Source organism: Poeciliopsis prolifica, unplaced genomic scaffold (genome assembly GCF_027474105.1).
Source record: "Poeciliopsis prolifica strain line A6 unplaced genomic scaffold, Auburn_PproV2 SCAFFOLD157, whole genome shotgun sequence".
Classification (NCBI taxonomy): domain Eukaryota; kingdom Metazoa; phylum Chordata; class Actinopteri; order Cyprinodontiformes; family Poeciliidae; genus Poeciliopsis; species Poeciliopsis prolifica.
In genome coordinates this window covers 406,054-417,344 of record NW_026562532.1, presented here as the reverse complement: position 1 = coordinate 417,344, position 11,291 = coordinate 406,054, and the positions used below count along the sequence as shown (strand labels likewise).

Sequence of the window (11,291 nt, the reverse complement as noted above, 5' to 3'; positions counted from 1 at the left end):
GTTTTGCACAGCTCATGTTGATCCTTGTTGTTCTTTCAGTCTGCCAGGTGGAGGTGGTAGAGGGGGCGGAGTCTGTCCTGCTGCCATTCAGGACGACACGCCAGCTGCCGGGAGATTCCGATGTGGAATGGAGTTTTTGGACAAGATGGTCCATATAAACATAAACGGTTCTGACAAGCCTGAAGAACAGGCCCAGTTCTTCAGAAGCAGAACCATGATGAATGAAGACCTGCTGGATTCTGGAGACCTCAGCCTGACTCTGAAGCAACCCACAGAGGCAGACAGTGGAGACTATAAATGCATATTCGACAGCAGGACTATCTGGAGAGTGAAAACAGTCCGTCTCAAAGTGAAGGTTGCTTTACTTTCTGGCTCTCTTGTTCGTCTGACTGTTTGTCTGACTGACTGTTCTGTGTCCTCAACAGGAAGATCTCAAGTTCAGGATCACAGAGAAGACATGAGAAGAAGAGGAAGCTCCTCTGATCCAACTCCTCTGATGGTTGATCCGTCACTCTAATCATTGCATTGTTGCTAAATTACTGATCCAGTTCTATGTTGGATCACAGACAAAATCCCCTAAAATTGACAAAGAGTAATCTTTACCTCTGATTCTTGTGCCAATGCAGAATGGATATTTATTTGCACTGTTGCCATGCAGTAAGAAGGTCCTGGGTTCAATTCCAGATCTTCTGCATGGAGTTTGCATGTTCTCCCTGTGACTGTGTGGGTTCTGCATCATGGTTGTTTGTCCTGTTTGTCTCTGAGTTGCCTGCGACGGATGGGCAATCTGTGGGGTGACACCACCTGACCCCTAGTGGAGAGGCACCAGAACTCCACTAGGGACACATGTCAGAAAATAGATGGATGTCATTCATTGTACTTTTCAAGATCTTAGATAATCATTGATCTGTTCTGTTATTAAAATGCTGAATCAGCTCATGGAGATTGTTACCAAGATAAAAGATCTTCATCTGATGTATTTATTCTGATGAGGATTTTCAGATGTTGAAAATCACTAATAGCATCATATAATATTAATTATTCATACAGCCATAATATCTGCCATCTGATCAGCCTGATCACCGTAAACATTCACTCATTAATGCACTTTTCATACAAGATTTCCACAGATGAACCAGACAATGTGTTTCTTTACTTCAAGCTGCTTCAGTCAGTTGATTAAACCAACATCTGGTTCAACAAGTTGGTTCAAATGATTCTTTTCCTGCTGCTTTTTTCATCTCATTGTAAGTAAATTTGTTTACCAGAAATAAATCAATAAAGTTGAGAAGACAAGGCTGCAGAATAATAATGTTCACCAGACAGACAAATCCATGAAGATCCAAGCAGGAAGTAAAATGATGTTACCTCAGCAGAGATCAGCTGCAATGTGTGTTTTGTCCACATGGTGGCGCTCTAAGCTCTGACTTAATGTAGAAATGTTTCCTTTAATGAAATGTGTTTATTTCTGACAGCTTTAAGACGTGATTATTGAATATTGATCTGATCAGCTGATCAGCAGCTTCATCCTGATGCTTCACTCACTGATCTTCACTTCAGGATGAATTCAGATCAGGTAACATGATCCTCAGGTTCTGGATCAGAACCAAGAACCAGATATTCAGACGACCAGCTGCAGATCAGCAGCAACTCCAGGCTCAGGCAGGTCAAAGGTCAGGCTGGGTGTGCACAGGAAACCAGAGTCCTCCAACATCAAGAAGTTTCTAAACAAAAACTTGTAGAACAAAATGCATCTATCAAAGTCAAAATGTTTAGTTTTAATTCAAGAAAAGCTTAGTGTTTTAGGAACTGAGAAACGTTTTGAGCTGAGAGAATCTTTGTCAACAGGATGAGGTTAGAAAACAACTGATGAGCTGTTTGAGTTCATCGTCGGGAATGAGGAAGCTGATCATCAGAAATGAAATGTTGCAGAGCTGAATGTGTGGTTGCCACCACAAAGCAGTCTGAAAGCACAAAGTTGCTTTACTGCCAACTTTGTGGCAACCACAAAGTTGTGTATCAGTCTTGATAAAGTTGCTCAGTGATGAAGCTGTTCATTAGTGCAACAATACAGTAATGAATACATCAGTTATCAACAGAAACGAAGCATGGATCTGGTTTAATTTGTCTAACTGAGGTTTTATGTTGACAGTAAAACTAATTTAGTTAAAAACTTGTAAAACTGAAAACAATAACAGGCCAAACTTGAAACCACTGATGATTTTAGGTGAAGCAAAATGTGTTACTGCTGGAAACACCTGCAGCCTGTGGCGGCATTGAAGAACAGAAACACTGAGTTGCAGCTTCAGAACCGGAAGTAGAGGCGCCACAGAAAGAAATGAGTAAAATGAATTCATGTCATGATGAACCTCTAATGGAGTCTGTATTCATCAAACACATTATTTTCCATAAGCATGTCTATAAAAAGAAAACTAAAGGCAAATATAATCACTGTGTTCACCAGCAGAATAGAGCTGGTTTCTCTGATGGGTGAAGATCATGGTGGACATTTTGATGAGAAAGTTTATAGTATCTTCATTTATTTTATCTGTTTAATTTCCCTTTGGGACCAATAAAGTAATTTTGACTTTATATTTGAATCTTTTTTAATGTGAATCTGAGGTGATTTTGTCGACTGTGAGGCTGATTGAGCTCAAAACTTTAATAAAACATAAAACAACAAAAGGCCTTTGAACCAGTTTGCTATAAAACACAAACACTTGGCTTTTCCAAGAGGAGCTCAGGCTGATATGTTGGTGATGATCAGTTTATGATTTTTATCTCCTTCCTGCTCATGTGGATCAAAAATGTTCCAGAAAAGAGCAGATTGAGTCATTATTAGACAAAATAAAGGACGATTTCCACTGATGTTTCTCTGAACCTAAAATCACTTCAGGATTAATGAACCACAACAACATGCAGGTTCTGACAGACAGCAATAAGCAAAGCTTGTTCTGTCCAGAGCTGCTGAACCTGTGTAAACTCAAACAGTTTTCCTGCTTTTCCATTATTCTGTGATTCCAGCAAGAATCACTGAGTTGTTTGTTGCTGTAACTGATATAATGAGCTGCTGATGCTCTTCACTACATTCCTACATTTCCAATCAGCTCAGTGAACAAAGGCTTAGGAATGCAAACACTGGTAGCAACTGGGAAACTTGACAAAACGACTGTGACAAGGCGACCTTTGTGGCTGGAGTTACAGTGAGGTGGAAACATCAGTGGTTTATTCTTCAAACAGCATCAAGAACAAATCCAGAGGTGAAGCTGCTGCTTTAATTAGTCCCAGCTGTGAAGAACCAAACACCTTTAAGTCTCTGAGCATCTCCACCTATTTGAATAAAATACCTTTTACCAAATAGATTCATCACTATTTACTTTTTAGAAATATTTCATGTTTTATCCTTACATCATATCCATGATTATGAAACACCATAAAACCCCACAAACAATCCCTCTTCCCCCCTTTTTTTCCATTGCTTCACCCAGAATCTATAACTGGTGTCTGGACCCCATTGAAGCTTTTGTCCAAACATCCTGAGAAAGAAACAGAAAAGACAGGTGAGTCTCAGCTCCTCCACACTAAACAGTTTTATGCACAAACATCTACTCAAGCTCTACCCCACCACCAGCTCTCTGCTCTGAGTCACAATCATCCTCCTTCCACAGAAAACTACTTCACTTCTCAAAGAGGAACAGCTGTGCAGAGCAACATGCAACTTCTCAGTAAGCTACTGAGAAGTTACATGCCACCGTCATATGCTCTGCACAGAACATTTTGTTCTGTGCAGAGCAAAAGGCTGCATGCTAACTAACCACTAAAAATACTCAATAAATACAATTAAAACTTCTTGTGTCCAATAGTTATCGATGTACCAATCTATGCTTAAAGTGCTAAATAAAGTGCTTTTAAAGTGCTGTACAGTGACTTAAGTAAAATATTCCAGTAATAAAAAGTAAAACCTGTTTAAAGAAACACGTTGACATGTTGTGGGAGAAAGGTCTGTTTGTTTCTGACTTCAGGTCCAGGTTATGCATAACAGGAGGATGTTTACAGCAGCTTTATTTTATCTTTATCATAAGAAGCTACGAACTGTAAAATATGTAAAGACCTGATGCTGCAGAGGCTGGATAAACAACACAAGATAAAAACTCAGAACAACTGTTAATAAAAATCATCAGCAGATCTATAATTTGAATAGAGTTTAGAAAAAGAAAAGAGGACTCACCTGGCTTGTACAAACTGATGCAAAACCAAGAAAAAAGCACTGAAGCAAATATTTATATTATTCTTTAGGTTATAATCCACATCTTAGTTATGTGTTTTTGTCATGAGGAGGAAAGTAACAAAAGGTCATTGCTGAAGAAGTTCCAACATGTAGTAAAGTGTTTCCATAACACACAGGCTGATCTCCTCCGTGTCACGATGCATTGATGCAGTAATTTATACCAGAAGAGGCTCAGCCAAGAACTGAGTGCAGAGAAATGTACAAACCTTTAGGAAACATCACATTTGTGCTTAAACACTTGTTTATGATTGATCTAATAACATATTATTTTCTTTTTGGAGAAAATATTTGCTTTAGTTTCATATTTTAAAAGTTTTTGGTTCAATTGGTGCCTTTAATAAATGATGTGTGTCACTTTGGCCACTTTAAAGGTTCATCAAGTCAAACTCAACTGTTGAGTTTGAGTTGTTCTTAAACAACTACAACCTACAGCTTTTGTAGGTAGGAAATGTTTAACAAATACATGCAGTAAGACAGACAGGATGAGCTGGTTTCATGCATGAACTTCACCGCATTGAGCAGTAAACCTGCTGAACCTGCATGAGCGGTTACCAACCACGGTTATGAGGCGTGGCTTTCAGCTATGAGAACCAAAAGCAGTTTCTCTTTCTGTGTCAGAAGCTTCAGCTCCGAGCCATGTGAGTTCTCTGTTTCTCCTCTGTAATATTTAATTAATACATCAGGTTTTATAAATAACTATTAGTTACTGTGTTGATTTTTACCTTCAGGTTTAATTTAATAAATTTAATGTATTTTTTGATAGAAGAAAATAAATCTGTCTCTAATCAACCTGATCTGATCCGGAACATTAAGGAATAAAATTATGTTGGTAAATTATATCTTATTATAACATTTCTATAATTCACACATTGATGTAAAATTCAGTAAAGTTTCCTAACCTGCGCAAAAACCCTTTTGGTGACAGATCAGTTTGTTGTTCGTCAGTAAAGGAAAGTCATGATGCTGTGGGTTTAATGACTTTGGTGAATCTGTTGCTCCTGTGTGATGGCGCCCCCTGCTGTTCATGGCTGGTGTTGAAATATCAAGGGCCTCAATCGGGGCTGACAAGTCAAGTTTAGAAGAAAGCATGTGAGGAAGTGACGGAGTGAGGTGGCAGTGAGGTGGCGGGAAGACGATTCAAAGGTCTTTTCGAAAGTGGAGGGAGTCGATGGGGGAGAAAAACAAATAACATCGTAATTGGAAAAGGCGGATTGAGCATAAACTGGTATGTGAATGGTTCGGTTGGTAATGGAGAAAGGAGATGAGGAAGACATGGACTTTGATGGGTGGACGCCAGTGGGGAGAGAAGAGGGAGAGGACATGGAAGAAATAAAATAGATGAAGGAAGGGAATTGGTGATATTCAAGGACGTAAACGAGAACTGGAAGGAAGTAGCTCAGAGGAAGAAAGGATAGTTAGGAGGAAAGTTGTGTGGGAGGAATTTAAAATAATATTAAAACTTAAGAAAGAGGAAGGACAAGATAATATCAGCCCCATTGTGGTGTCAAGAGAAATAAAAAAGAAAATTGGAGATGTTGAAATGGTGAAGATTTTGAGAGATAGAAACCTATTGGTAGTTTGTAAAAATAAAGAACAAAACAATAAGGCTCTAAATGTGGAGAAATATGTAAAAAAAAATGTGTTGGAGAAAAGAATCATTGGAGAAAATAAAGTTTTCAGATTGTGACCCGGGTTACGACTTTAATTATGTGCGCAGAACCTTAAATTCTGTTTTCTTTTTACCCGATCACACATAAGATTGTAAGAAAATAATCAGAGGCACTGATGCAAATTAACCACAGTTTATTTAGCTCACAATAACCCTTAGGCATAAATAGTCAGTTCATTTTATTGTACAATATCGACCACTTTAAAATCTTAAATCTATGCTGGCCCTGGAAACCTTACAGCTGACAACCAGTTACTCCAATTAAATAAAATCAGACTGCTTGGGGGAGAATATAATAAAAAACCCAAATATAACTGAATACACCTACGTGTTCCCAAACAAAAACACACTCACACCAAGAAAGACCCTAGTGAGTAAAACAAAGGAAAGAAAGAAACTCCCCTTCTACTAGTCTCCTCAATCTAGATAAAACAGCTTGGAACCAGGGACAGTACAGGTTATTTGGCTTACAAGCGAGCCTAGAGGGCTGACAATAAAACTCCCCCCCCCCAAAAAAAATAAAGAACTTAATCAATAAACATTCAAAGCATAAATTCTAAACTAATGCAACACTGAAACCAAAACAAACTAAACAGCAGCAGGCCAACCTGCACACAACAGAAAATAGAATTAGACCGATACTTTAAATAACCAAGTAATGATAAACTGCCTTTACCTTCTCTAAAAGTTAGCAGAGCCCATATGTCCTCTCCAAGAGGAAGTTTCCTGCAACAATAAAATAAAGGCATCAGAAATAATTCTGAACCCAGTGCATGCTTCATGTTAACCATACCTGTAGAGGAATCAGCCTGGACTCTGACCCTCTCAGCGATCTTTTAAATGTAAATGCTGATTATGTCTCCATAATGAATCAGCTGCAGTCCAACACAGCGTCTTCCTTATATGGGCAAATGGAACAGTGCATAATGAACATAATTCCCCGGCTACAATCTACCCCAACTTTTTGTGTTGACGGCCCGACAATATACAATTATCTTACTAACGCCATGGTCGAAAAATGTCAGCCACGCTGTTAACCGCACCAGTGATCTGAGAGACTGTAGCGCCTTCTGCCCTACATCTTGGCCTCTCTGGAAGATGATGGGGGTTCGAATGATAACCGGCTGTTTTCCTCGTAGAGAAGCCACCGAAGTTGTGGAGGCAAGAGCCTCCACAGCCGTTGATCGAGTTACCACATAAACGAAATCAGGTTCCTCGTTCGCCTCCTCCTCCCTAATGTTGGTGATGTCCTTGCCTCTCCTGAGTCCTTCACCCTGAATCATCCTGAATCTTATTCCTTCCTTTATTACTATGGTCTTGAACATAGTGCACGCCTTTGGCATCATTGCGCTTTGTCCGGTGGTCCGCAGCCATTTTCAGGTAATCTTGAGCCCCATCAAAGGCAACTTGTAGTCTGTGCCTATGCTCTTGGACCCAGTCCTCCACTCTCTGTTCTCGAATCTCTGGAACCCTTCCAAGGAGAAAGTTAACAGGTAAACATGGTTCTTGGCCAAACATCAAAAGGTAAGGAGACTCACCCGTGGACTGATGGACTGTGGTATTATAGGAATACAGCACTCGAGGCAAATAATGAGGCCAGTTTCCCTTCCTCTCAATAGGTAGAGTTCGAAGCAGATAACGTAACGTCCTATTAAATCTTTCGCATTGGCCATTACCTTCAGGCTGGTAGGGGGTAGTATGAGTCTTCTGCCCTCCATACAACTCACACACACCTGCTGGATCAATGCACTTTAAAAATTACGGCCCTGATCGGAGTGTAGTCTGGCTGGAACACCGAACTTGTAGAACCAGTCTTGTACAAGAATCTTAGCAAGAGTAGATGCCCTCTGATTTTTGGTTGCTACAGCCTGGGTAAATTTTGAAAACACATCAGTCATGATGAGAACATTTTCCTTACCATCTTGTGATGGTTCCAGCAAAGTGAAATCTATTGCCAAGACTTGGTTTGGTCTTGAGGCCAACAAATGCCCCATGGCAGCCCGAGCCTGGGGGTGTGTAGCTTTGTCCAATATGCAGCGTTCACATTGTTGGCACCAATCTCTGATCTCTTTGTGCATCAGCGACCAGTAGCACCGCTCCCTAATGAGTTCAGTGGTCCGCCCCACCCGCAGATGGCCATGATTTTGGTGAAGCTGTTTCATCACCTCCTCCTTCAAAGAATCGGGCAGCAGCAGTTGGTGGATATCCTCTCGACCATCAGAATGTTGTATACAGCGATATAACAAGCCATTCAGCTGCCTCACCTTGCTCCACTGTCGAAGCAGCTCCAGGACTTTTGGGGAGAGACTATCCCTCTCTGCTTTATCTGGACGTCTCTGTACCCTCCACAACCTTACAAAAACATTTATAGTAGGGTCAGCTTCTTGAAGTGCAATAAGGTCATCGGGGGTATGAGTGGGGAAAACAGACACTGCAGCTTGGACCACATGCTGAATTACATCAGGGCAGGCAGGCTGCTTCACCGAGGGAACCAGTGTTCCAGGCAGAGGAATATCAACCGCTGTTATTGTTGGTGGCTTTCTTGAAAGGGCATCCGCATTCACATTTGCCCGGCCTGATCTGTAACGGATAGAAAAATTAAAATCTGCCAGCTGTGCTGCTCAACGCTGTTCGGTTGCCCTCAGTTTAGCTGTGTTCAAGTGACTGAGGGGATTATTATCAGTCCATACAATATATTGTTGATCCAACAAATAGTCTCGAAATTTCTGTCATTGCCCACCTTAGTGGGCAATGACAGATAATAAACTTGCCTAATAATAAACTTGCTCAATGACCTCTTACATATGTCCTACAATTATTATTATTATTATTATTATTATTATTATTATTATTATTATTATTATTATTATTATTATTACTTTGCAAGAAAAACAACACAATAAGCTTTCCGGTCACATTGTTACCTTTGACCTTTTGCCCGTGACGCACGACGCACTTGCCTCTGGCGCGGTGAGATAAGGCGGCTAACTGCGGAGCTCAAGCTAGCGAACGTTTTTGGTGAATTAAAAAAATTATTTTTGGTGAAAAAACTGGAGTTGGCTTGCTACTTGTCAGATAACGGAAAACGTAGAATGTATCGTTTCTCCTTCAGCACGGAGTCGCGGTTTAAGCAGAAATGAAATATAACAAGAGGAAAATATCGGCGCTCTCTGAGTCCACCTTTCTCTGAATAAACTGAGCGGGAGGAGACAGACAGGTGAGCAAAAGCTGTTCATATCTATCGATCCAGTATTTTTATCGTACAGACATTAGGCTGTTGTTGTTGTGCTATGAGCTAGCTGCTAGCTAATGAGTTTGCTAGCAAAGCAAGGTAACTAAATAGCTTCCCTGTATTGTTAATGACAACATTATTTATGCAATAGGGGCACATCGCCCGAACAAAACCAGAATCATCTTCATCGTGGATATATGTCCGATTTTCTCATTTTCTTTGGTGAATTATGTACATTGCATTTATTCTAGTGTTAGCTAAATGTATCTTGAAGTACTTAAATAAAAGTCCAACAAGGACATTCATTTAGAATTAAAAATAATTCATCCTGAACTACCATGATGGATATAATGTATGTAAGAATCAAACTGCTTCTGTCCAATAAAGCATGTCATTAATGAAGGGTCAAACATAAACTATTATTTGCACACATCAGAAATCTTTGGTTTTGATTTCAGGCTCTGCCAAGGACATCATGTGAGAATCACAAGCAAAACTTTGAATAGCAAGCAAAGATTTCTGACATGCGCAAATAAGTTTGTTTGTTTTGCAAATCATTTTTTTAAGTCATGAGATAAAAATTTGTGATTTCAGTTTTTTTTTAAAAATTAAGCTAAACATTTTTTGGTGAAAAAAATGTTACAATTCAAAATGTCGATCACAATTTTATATTATTTAATTGAGGTTAGTATTTGAATTGAATAATTGTGAACCAAATTGAACTCCATAGGAGAGGTCTCATTTTCTCTGAAATTAATATTGTTATGCTATGAACTGAAAAACATATTGGTTTAAACACAAGGGTAAAGAACTGGTAGTGTGGTTTATATAGTGTTCTGATCATAATTCTTTATGTTTTGCTTGTTTCAGTTCAAAGATGCCGCGTAAAGAGAGACGTCAGAAACAAAAAAGAAAGGATCTGCTAGAAGCAGCCAAAGGTAGTGGATTCTTGACCAACTGGGTCAGAACCAGTACTGCAGGTAAGAATAAAGTAAAGGTTCTGACCATCATCAACCTGCAGTTTTTGGTAGTGAACACATATTTAATATTACAAGGCAGCTATTATGCTTTTATTATGTTAAGAGTAGTCTTTTCTCATAGTGACATGCATTAATTAAATTTTTGTTTTTGTTTTTTTCCTGTAGTTCCACGTTAAAGTTTGATGCAGCTGTTTTTCTGAATGGACCGTCTTCATCTCCACTGCAAGTACAGCAATCCAGGCAGATGTTCTTTGATTGTATGTCTCACAATTTTGTGATCTGTCATTGTTAATTAAACTCTGAAAGCTGTCCGACTTTGTTAATATTCTGTCCTAAAATGCGATTAGATGTGCCCTTTTATTTTTTTTTTTGAGCACCTGCCCTTTAATGGTCTCTGCACGGCCCTGCTGCCTTTATCTTCTCTAAAAGTTAGCAGAGCTCCATATGTCCTCTCCAAGAGGAAGTTTCCTGCAACAATAAAATAAAGGCGTCAGAAATAATTCTGAACCCAGTGCATGCTTCATGTTAACCATACCTGTAGAGGAATCAGCCTGGACTCTCACCCTCTCAGCGATCTTTTAAATGTAAATGCCGATTATCTGTCTCCGTAATGAATCAGCTGCGCTCCAACACAGCGTCTTCCTTATATGGGCAAACGGAACAGTGCATAATAAACATAATGCACTGGCTACAAGTTGAAAAAACAAAAGTAATGATATTTACTCAGAAAAAAATAAACAAGGAAGTAAAATTAAAATGATATAACCAAGAATTAGAGCAAGTAAAATGTATAAAATTTTTAGGATTATGGTTTGATGAAAAACTAAAATGGAATTGTGTCCCGACCCAGGGGCGGGGTTTCTTTTATTTATAGGACTCACCAGAACACTGTTTAATAAACTATATACAATAGTTTATTGAACAATTTCTTTAAAACACTTCTCTTTTTAAAAACACGTTTCAGGCGTACTACTTGGTCCCTGGAAGGGGGATTCTGTGAAAATAAGAACAATTTAAATCATTCCAAAAGAAATAAATTGATAAACAAAACATGCCATGCAAACACCATCCCACCACAGAATGTACATATTCAAAAAGTTGTAGATAAATGTAAGAAATCTT

At 39.1% G+C, this 11,291-nt stretch overlaps 1 long non-coding RNA gene across 1 annotated transcript; it reads left to right on the top strand.

Annotated features, from left to right (window-relative positions):
• Positions 1–8,887: 8,887 nt before the first annotated feature.
• Positions 8,888–10,422, top strand: LOC129356131 (uncharacterized). The gene is made up of 3 exons (XR_008605374.1): positions 8,888–9,174; positions 10,060–10,169; positions 10,335–10,422. It is a non-coding gene; the product is annotated as an uncharacterized LOC129356131 (long non-coding RNA).
• The last annotated feature ends 869 nt before the right edge of the window (positions 10,423–11,291 follow it).